Raw genomic sequence first — 11,201 nt, forward strand, 5'->3', positions numbered from 1 at the left:
AGTACAGGTTAGCCTTCGAGTCATGGTGATTATCCTTCATCAGCCTAAGAAGCACAAGAAGTACAGGCATGTGCTACCTTGCCTAGTTTGGAAATTAAAATTAAATTAATGTGGAAGTTGTAAGAATTCATTTTTTTCACAGATCATAAGACGGAAGGACATTAATATAGTGAAGGTACATTCTAGCTCAATAAAATGCTAATAAATATTAATAAACATAGGTTTCTTTTTCTTAGAAAAATAAAATGCTTTTGCATGGCAAGAGAAACCACTCACAGTAAAAAGACAACCCACCAAGTGGGTTAGCCAGTTGTTCCTCAGACGAAAGACTAATATGTAGAACATTCAAAGAAATGAAAAATATCAGATCCCCAAATTTAGGGACCCAATCCAAAAATGAGCATCTAAGATATAAGCTTTATAATTTTAGAGCCCAGTGAGAAGAGATGAACTGCTTTTCAATTCTTCTATAGCTCATATTGCTCTGGTTGAGGTAGGCCATGATGCCATCTAAGAAGAAGCAACCTGTATATATGATAAGGGATTAATTTCAAAATATATGGGAAAATCAATAGCCCCCACACACACGTACTTGATGAAAATATTGCAAGCACTTGACATATGAGGCATCAATAAGTCTACAAAAAGATGCTCAACATCTTTGTCAAGGAGATTTAAGTAAAAGCTTTCATGACATATTCTCTCACCAGTTATGATGGCTATTGTATCATCCCTGAGAAAAACTATGACTTCAGCATCACATTCCTCAGACAACCCTTTTGTGTTCTCAAGACTTTTTGCCAAGCTTAGGGGACATTGTAACTGTTCCCTAAGGGAATAGACCAGATAAATATAGACCAGATAAATATTATCTAAAGGACTCTGGGACATGGGACTGGTGTCATCTGTAGAAAATGCCTTTGCTGATTGTATGCTAAGTCACCTGTCCTTTCTTCAAAGACTGGTAATACAAGGAAACAAAACAAGTTAATGAGGTCACTGCTGTATCATTTAATCTATAGAATTCCCAGCAATCACTGAATGTACAGCAGGGCATTGTGGAGTGCTGCAGTCCAGCTGGCTCCCACTGGACACTTTATATTCTCTCAGGCCATCTCCATGCCCATTAACCTCCACTGGTAAATTTCCTATCCAGCCTACTGCCACTGAACCCTCTCTGTTCTTATTGATACCTTAATAAAACTTATCTTTCACAAATCATCCTTGGTACTTTCTTTGGTCTTGGCAGCACAACCTACTGTGCAGCACACCTGGGATGTGGACAAGGCAGGTACTATCAGGATAAAAAATAAGTGTTTCTAAAAAACATGGAAGAACAAGAAGATATATACATCAGGACCAAAAGAGATATTTACATACCTTGTTTACTGCACTAATATTTGCAATAGTCAAGATGTAGAAAAAAACCCCACATGCTCACCAACAAATGACTAAAACTTCATTAGATTCACAGTAGAATATTATACCATATTGAAAAAAAAAGGAAATTATATTATATGCCACAAGAGGGTGAATCTGGAGGACATTATTCTAAGTGAGATAAACTAGTCACATTAAGATGTATTATGACTCCACTTCTAGAATGCATCTATAATGAACTCATAGAAGTAGAGAACACAATGGTGTTTTCTGAGCCCAATAGAAGGGAGGACAAACTATAATAGTTCCATGAGTATAAAATTTTGGATTCACTCTAGAGATCAGCTATACAGCACAATGCCTGTAGTTAACAATGCAGTATTATACATTGCAAAAAATAAATGAAATAAAATATAAAATAGTAGATCTCACTTTAATATTTTTAGCACAAAACCAGTACAAAAAGACACAAAGAAACTATGACATATTGGCTATGTCTGCTGTTTTGTTTTCATAGTGCCACAGGTATTTGCTTAGATCAAATTCATCTACTTGTATACATGATATATATGTAGTTCTTTGTCATTTATACCCAATAAAACTTTAAAAAGAGAAAACATAGCAATTTATTTTTAAAAATGTTTGTACTATATTCAAACAATGTCATCACCATAGAGCCAACATTGGCCTAGGGACAGCGCTTTTGTGAACTTTGCAAAAAAGACTTGCCTAGATTCAGCACAAGAGGGAGGAGTTTTATTAGTGATATCTACTAGAAGGTCACAATGGAGAAGTGGGAGGTTTTACATTTCATATTAACTGTCTCTAAAGTTCTAGATTCATTGTTCTAATCAACAGATCTATAGCTAGCAACTACCCTATTTATCCTAATTTGTACGATAAATAGGTCTCAGGCTATTTATCTTTAAATATATTATTAAAAATAGCTTTGCACAACCATAACTTCAAAAAACATCCAAATTTTTTCATTTTGTTTCTTTCAATATGAAAATTTTCAATGGTTTCCTCACCAAAGGAATTTTTACAGTTTTTAAACTGGAACTAGGAAGGGAAGAGGGGTATTTCAAATTGAATTAGATGACTAAAAGTAATGAAAAGAGAAAATAAGAATAAATATATAAGTTATTAGTACTCATGTCTTTACAAGTAATAAAATGTATTTCCACCACTATTTATACATTTCTGTTCAGAACATATATATCACACTCTTGTATTTACCAGAATACTAGGTAGAGGTCCAAGGATGTCATTTTGAGAATGAGAACAACAACAAAACAAAAGCCAAAATATTACAAGATCTTACTAGTATTTAAAGATGATTAGTAGCATGAAAACTCAGAAAGACACTGCATTTCCTAGAGGAATCAGTCCATGACTTTGAATTTGAAGTTGTCACTACTGCCAAGTCAGTCAGTCAGATATTAACTTCTTTAAACAGACATGGTTAAGTATCATTACGAGAGAGGGAGGATAAGAGACATTTCTAGCACACATCATTTTGTAAAGTGCTAAAATGATAGGAGGATCTGTCAAGAAGAGAAATATCTCTTGGCAACAGAAAGTAGGCAGGAAGCAACAGTGAATCAGAGAGAGGTGATGTTTTGCTGAAAAGTAAACACCATGAAGAATCTAATAATTAAAAGAACTAATTGTAAATTTGGAAAGAAATTAAATGTCTTAAGACATGGATAGGAAAATCAACCCCCTTTCCTATTTACACATTTAGTTATTATGCGCTTCAATGAAATGTATTTGGTCATATATTCCTATACTGATTTAAAACAAGTGAGAAGGAATGCATGCTTTACTTTTTTGTAATTAAATAATCAGCACAAATATATTTTTAAAATACCTTCATGTTGAATTTACAGTTGCCCTACATACTACTCAATTTAGTACAGTTATGCTAACTTCTTGGAAGTCTCTTAAAAAACACACAATTTTCAAATAGAGAAAATACTTTTGACTGAATTTAATGTTTTTGAAATGCTAATGGAAGCTATACATTGCTATAGGTTGTAAACTCAGTTCAGCCCCTGATGTAGAAAATGTTGACTCTAAGATTAATGAGGATTTTTAAAAGATTTAAGGCAAAATAAGAAAGTCCAGCACTGCAACTGATCCTAATATATTACCCCAAATCCCTCTATTTGTTTTTCTTAAATAATCATTATTTTTCAATAGATAAGAATCATTCTTGTTGAAAATATGACCTTTGTAGGGTTATAAATGTCAAAATACGGCTTTTTTAATTCTGTAACTTTCTGACAGGAAAACGTCTAATTTATTTACTGTCAGATATTTTACTCTTGTGTTCCTAGAGTAAAATCCAATCCTTGACACCTAAGTGTCTCATAAATGCTACTTGAGTTCAAATAAATTCTCTGAAAAAAGTTCAGCCTTTTAGATCAAAGATATTTCTGTCATTATGATCACACTGTCATCATCAAGTATTTATTGTACATCTTTTGTCAATATACATGAAAGTCTTGTGAGTGAAACCACATGCTGTGAGTAAAGTAGACCTTACAATGTAAGGTTTAAGGTGAAAAATAAAATCAGGGTTAATCAGTGGACAATACATGCATTTTCTAGCTCTATTACTACAGCAGCAGCAGCAGCAGTAGCAGCAGCATTTATAGTACCTGGATTTTGATTTCTGGAGAAGACATGGAAGCAAAAATTGTGGGGAGAGGACAGAAATGGAAAGATGAGATAGGGAAGGGGAGGATAGTATTAGAAGGTCCATTATTTGCATGTTACAACTTCTAGTAATATGGAGCCCGGAGATTCAGTGTGAAATGGACACATCAACATTATCCCATCTGTGCTAAGGGAGTTGGGCATTTATATCTGACTTCCTTGAGTCATCGTTCAGCATCAGTAGGAACTTCAAGCCTGCCAGTTGGGAAGTAGAACCCAGCCATCCAAAAAGGTCCTTATCAGATAAAAACAAACCCTAGCATTTGCAAACTATGCCAGTGAAAACTCAAATGGCAAGGGCAAGTGGAAAGGATGGGACAGAGACTGTATCTGGTATAATTGTTATTATACCCTCAAAGGAGCCAACACTCTGGAGCTCAGCTTATTTCAAGTCTTCAGGCAAAAATATTTTAAATAGTTGTAGTGAGAGATTGTTGCCCAAGACCAGACCATGCTTAGAAATATTGGGGTGCAGCTAAAGAGACAAAGTTCTGACAATTTATGGGTCAAAATAATGATGGTGGTAATTGTGGTCAATTGAAATATGTTGATTCAAAGTAGCAGGATACAAGTTCAACACACAAGCATCATTAGTATCTGTGTATATCAACAATGAATGGGATGAGAAGCAATCATAAGAACAACACTCTTCATAGTGATTTCAAGGAAAATAAAATACTTAGAAATTAACCTAACCAAAGAAGTGAAAGACCTCTACAAAGAAAACTGCATTACTCTGAAAAGGGAGATTGAAGATAATGTCACAAAAATGGAAAGATATCCCTTGGTCCTGGTTGGGCAGAACCAGTATTGTCAAAGTGGCCAGTACTGTCAAAACTGTTACACAGATTCAATGCAGTTCCAATCAAAATAGCAACAACACAGTTTATAGATCTAAAGAAAACAATCCTAAAATTCATATGGAACCAGAAGAGACCCCCAAATGACAAAAGTAATTCTGGGCAATAAAAGAAAATCATGAGGCATAGAAATAGTAGATTTCAAACTATACTACAATGCAATAGTAAATAAAACAGCACAGTACTGGGGCTGGAGAGATGGCTCGGTGGTCTGGAGCACCTACTTAGAACAAGCTTAGTGGAGCACAGGGACCGCGGTTCAATTCCCCAGCACCACATGCCAGCCAGCCCCGCCCCTGGTGGGCTGAGCTGGCCACACACACACACACACACACACACACACACAATTAAATAAATAAATAAAATTAAAAAAAAATAGCACAGTACTGAACCGAAAGAACAGAACTGGGGATGTAGAAACCTCCTCAGATATAGTTTTTACTTGATCTTTACAAAAGGGTCTAAAAACATATGTTGGAGGAAAGATAACATATTCAATAAATGATGCTGGGATAGACAACTGGTTATCCATTTGTAGAAGAATGAAACTTATCTCTCACCACGTTCCAAATTAATATAAAAATGGATAAATGCTGTAAACATTAAAACAGAAGCATTAAATTCTGTAAGAGACCAAATAGTAAAACACTTGATGACATAGACTAGGAAAAGACTTTCTAAATAAAACCTCAATTTCATAAGTAAAAGCAGCAAAAATTAACAAATGCGATTATATCAGACTAAGAATTTCTGTTTGGCAAAAATAGCAGGTCAGTAGAGTGAAAATTCTCACCTAGAGAATGGGAAAAAAGTTTTTCCAATTCTCAGAGGACTAATATCTACAATATACAATGAACTAAAAAAATAAACCACCTATAATTAAAGACCCAGTCAAGAAATAGGCTAGAGAAATGGAGACTTCACAGAAAAAGAAACTCAAATGGCCAAAAAATATATGAAAAATGTTCATCTTTGTCCGTTAATTCCATCTTACTCCAGAAAGAATGACAGTCATTAGGAAATCATTGACAAAATGCCTGTGGAGAGAAAGGAACCCTTCAGCATTGTTGGTGGGAATGCAACCTAGTACAACCATTATGGAAACCAGTATGGAAATTTCTCAAAGAATTAAAAGTAGAAATTCCACACAACTCAGTTATCCCCCTGCCCCATATCTTCCCCAAAGAACTAAAGTCATCAGACTACAGTGATGCTTGCATACCAATGTTTATACCAGCACAATTTATGATAGCAAAATCCAGAGGCAGCCTGTATACCTATCAACACATGATTGGATAAACAAAATGTACATCTCTATATAATGGAATACTCTCAGTTTTGAAAAAAGAGACACATTTGAGGCATGTATAAGAAAAATGGATACACCTGGAAAACAATGTTAGTGAAATAAATCAGACAGGCAAGCTTGAATGCTGGAGTTACTGAGTTGGAAGGACAGGAGAGGGAGTAGGAAAGAAGAGACTTATCTATGTATGTAAGCAGGATGGTTTAGACAACTGAACAGGGCATTTCTGGTGATCTACAGAAAGGAACAGTTAATACATTATTTGTTTTCTTTCCCTTTTTGAATTGTTTGTACTTTTTCTCTTCTTAATTTCTTACACATTTCTTACTTTTTTCTTCTAATTTTACATGCATATATCTGGTTATATAAATAACTGGTTGAAGAAAACACTATGTATTACAACAAATACTGTAAAATTCATATTACTTTGTTAAGTTAAATTCTGCATCACTTGTAATTTTTCTGTTTTAATTCAAATTTGTACTTTTTTTGGTGCAATCAGGGATTGAATAATTTGTACTTATTTTAAAAATTAAAAAAATTAAAAAAAACATATAATATCCCTAATTTGAGTGAGGCCAAGTACAAAGAAAAGGATAAAAGATGGTTTGGAAGGGACAAGAGGAAGGTTTCATCCAAAGATGAAAAGGTTCCAAGGCCACAAGGAGAGGGATAAAGAGGAGGAGAAAGGGAAATGAGAACAAAAATATGCTGAGTACAGGAACCCAGTAACTGAAATCAATGGAAATAATATAAGCTACAACTTTTGACAAAGCAAATAGTATCAATGACTATGAAAAAGATGATTTGGGAGGACAGGGAAAGGGGAGAGAGGAAAAGGGACTTAAGAAAAAGCTGCACATATACATAGAATCATTCCTCAAGATGACCGTAAACTACAAAAATTACAAACATTTACTAATAAAATAAAATGAAAAAACAGAAAAGAAATAAGCTAAGTTTGTAAAAGGCCATGAGTTCCTATTATTATAAGATACACAAATCACAGCTATAAGAGTAAATGGAAAAAATATGTTTAATTTTATTTATTGTAATAAATATTGGAATATGAATATATTTGAATATTGTTACTTTTATGTAATATACACTGCTTAAGAAATAATTATTTTGGGCTTGGATGTAGCTTGATGGTACAATGCCTGCCTGAAAAGTGCAAGGTCCTGAGTTTGATTCATGGTACAAAAAACACTTGTAATTTTTTTCTGTTTTAATTCTAATTTGTACTCTTTTTTAAAAAAAAATAAAAAAAATTAATAGAGAAAAAAGAAGCAATTATTTCCATCTAAACACATGTAAATGTGAATATGGTCCTGCTAAAAGTAGTGTTCCCCCAAGGACTAGTCAGTACTGGGGACACACAGTAATAGATCAGAAAAGGAGCTGAGCCATGAATCAGCATCAGTAATCATATATAATAGCCTAGGAAGAGAGGGCTTAACAGTGATGATAAATTAGCCAGGTAAGCAATAGGTGACTCCTAGTTATTTCCCATTGCCCAGGAGACAGCATCTACATGGCACTATTAATAAAACATGACCAGTGTATAAAAATTTAATGATATAACACATCAGGTCATTATCTTAGAATACACATCATAGTCTAACTGTAGAACTCAGCATTTTAACTATAGACCCTAAAGTGCAAAGAAATATCTTTTCTTTTTTTTATTTTTTTAGAGAATACAAAATAGTAATAATAAAAAACTAGACATGATACACAATTTCACTAAAAAAAAATCATAAGAATTTCACAATATGTGCTGTATTGCATAGTGTTGTCTTCAACTTAGTTATTTAGATTACAAGATGTAAGGGCCAGCCAAATAGCTCAGCAGATTAAGTTCGATCCCTGGGCCTTCCGTGCCAGCCCCAACCCCAGCACTGAGATGCTGACTGAGACAGGGCATGGTGGCGCATGCCTGTAATCCCAGATCTTGGCAGGCTGTAAACAGGTGAGTCCGATCTGTGTAGTGAGACCCTGTACACCCTGTCCTAAATAAATTAAAAAAAAAAAAAGATTACCAGAGGTATGCATACAAAATTTGAAAAAGAATAGAAAAGTTACAAGAATTTAAGAAGAAGGAAAAAGAAAAAAATTAAAAAAGGATTAATTGCTCCTTTCCACAGACCAGCAGAAATCCACAGTGCAATAATCCAAGCCATCCTGCGTACATACATAGATAGCATCTCTTTCTCCCTTCCTCCTGTCCGCCTCATCTCAATAATTCCTTTTTTTTTTTAACATGTTCCTTCCCTTTCTACAGTATCTATTGTTCCTTTCAAATTTTATTTATTCTTTTAGGTTCTTACAGTAGTGAGGTAATACAATGTTTGTGCATGTACGTCTGATTTATTTCACTTGAGTATGGTCTCAAGTTGCATTCATCTACCAATAAAAACCAAGAGATCTCAACATATGGTCAATATTTTATTGTTAATAATAATATTCATGCTATTTTTAACATAGACAAAGGCAAGTAAATAATTGTTTTAATAATACTTGAAATTAATATTTTTCAGAGAGAGGACAAAGTAAAGATGTGAGGTAAATCTAATTTAAATTGGAAATACTAGTCAAAACTCATAACTTTCTTTTCTTCTCTTAGTTAAAAAAAAAACACAGGTGTATCAGAGGAAAGGCATGAATGTGTGACAAACTAGGGGCAATGAATGTGAATCCCAAATCATCATTTTAAATGGCTTACTAAAGGGAACAAGATCTCCTTAGGGGAGAGGCTGACACCATGTCTCCAGCAGGATCTTCTTGATATTAACTGTGACATTTTCTTATCCCAGAAAGCAAAGAAGCTACCTAAAATTTATAAAGTTGAGTCAAAAGAAAATAGGTACCAACAGGAAGAGACTTATTTTGGCCAAAACACTGCAATTAAATATAATATATGAGCATTTAAAAATGTGTGTCTCATGGTACCTAAAGAAGAAGAAGAGGAGGAGGAGGAGGAACAGGATGAACAGGAGGAGAGAAAGAAGGAGAAAGAAAGAAAAAAATGACAAACTCATTTTAACATATTGGATATTGTGAGGACCTTGACTCATTACTGTAAATATTAGCAGTCAGAAAAATGAATTTGTCACTTATCCTGCCTTCTTTATAAATATGGGATGCATGCTGAAGTATTTAAGGGTGAAATGGTGTGATGTCTTGAACTTGCCTTAAGATATCCAAAAGGAAACTGCAACAAATAAAATAATTATAGGAAGTTGATGGATGTAGAACATAGGTGAAGTATACAGGAAAGGACGATGTACTTTCACTATATGTTTGTCAGTTTGTAAATCCTGGCAGTAATTTTTTTTTTCTGATGCTACTAGAAATTGAATCTAGAACCTTCTCACTGACTTACATCCCAAGCCATTTTCCTTATTTTTATCTTTTAAGTTTTGAGATAGGTCCTTCTTAAGTTGCTAAATTATCCAGGTTTCACTCAAACTTGCAATCCTTCTGCCTTGGACTCCTGGAATTCTCGGATTGTTAGAGTGCATTATCATGCCCAGAGAAAAAAATTAAAGTGTATGTATTTAGAAAAGCAAAAACTGTGTGAAAGGTATATATATTTTAAAGTTTGGAGCTGAATAAACCAGAGAAGTTAGTCCTTTCATCACCTAGGAAGGTATCAAAATGAGCCAAAGTCCTGAGAAGATATTATTTAATACAGCTATAATCTTTGGGTGGTATAAAACACATACAGTGAGGAAATAGGCAAACTCATGTGTATGTTAGAGTCAGTGTCATTGTAGCCTTAGTAACACATTTTGTAACTGCATCTGTCTGCATTGTATCTGGTGCGAAAGAATTTGATGTATTCTGAAATACACTTCAATGATAATTGAACTCTCATACAAAACAATCAACTCTGTAATCAATAGTAGGCAGGGGAGATAGCTCAGTAGAATAAGTGCCTTCCTGTCAAGCTCAGGGTCCTGAGTTCAATACCTGGTACTGGAAAAAAAAGTGTAATGAATAGATAGAAAAATTGGTTTTCAGAGATGTGTAGATACATGATTTTAATCAATTGATCTAACTAAAATATAGTTTTCACTAGATGCAGAGAGGACCTGCAAGACTTTTTCAAATTAATCAACACATTTCACTGCAAAAATTCCTGTCAGTATTTCAAAGAATTAGTTATTTTTGTTTGTTTTTACTAAAGGAGAAAATATTCTTTACAAAGAAACTTGAGGCAAATTGTAGTTTATTTTATTGATGAGTTCTTTTCCACAGAGGTACTTGCATTTATTAGAATTCCATGCACCTTCACATATTGAAAGGGAATCGTGACTTTGCATTTTTTGTAACTATTCACATAAATTGATTTAGTTGTTTAATGTTTAAGATTCATGAGATTTTGTGTGTCTATTTCTTGTTTACTCAGATAGGCATTTTCTTAAGGGAAAAATGGTATTTGCAATCTGTACCACATGATGCATAGGTAATAATGAGGACAATGATTAAGAAAGATGCAGTTAAGCTATGTTGTTAGGCTGTGTATCTCACCAGATGATAAAGACAACATTCCTAGCTACAGCAATCATTGGACAAATCTAATACTACAATGAAAAATGTAGACAGGACTTGTTCAATCACATGTCTTTTCTGAATGAACTCTGTTACACAGTTGAGACTCATGTGTATGATAAGACAACACACACCTCCTTTCCATTCAAAGTATTTTACATTTCTGGTATCCCCAAAACTAATCAGGAAGATTTCCTCTGATTGCCTAAAAAGAGAACAGTTGAATAGCAGTCTGTTAAAGAAAGGGCTGATGTCTTCTCTCACAATGATAACATCTGTCTATTCTTCCGAGAGAATGCCATCTGGCCAGGATGTCACACCTTAGATCGCTGTGAAAGGCTCCTCTCATGCACACAGTTCTGAAAGCTTAATGA

Source organism: Octodon degus, unplaced genomic scaffold (genome assembly GCF_000260255.1).
Source record: "Octodon degus isolate 3935 unplaced genomic scaffold, OctDeg1.0 scaffold00298, whole genome shotgun sequence".
Classification (NCBI taxonomy): domain Eukaryota; kingdom Metazoa; phylum Chordata; class Mammalia; order Rodentia; family Octodontidae; genus Octodon; species Octodon degus.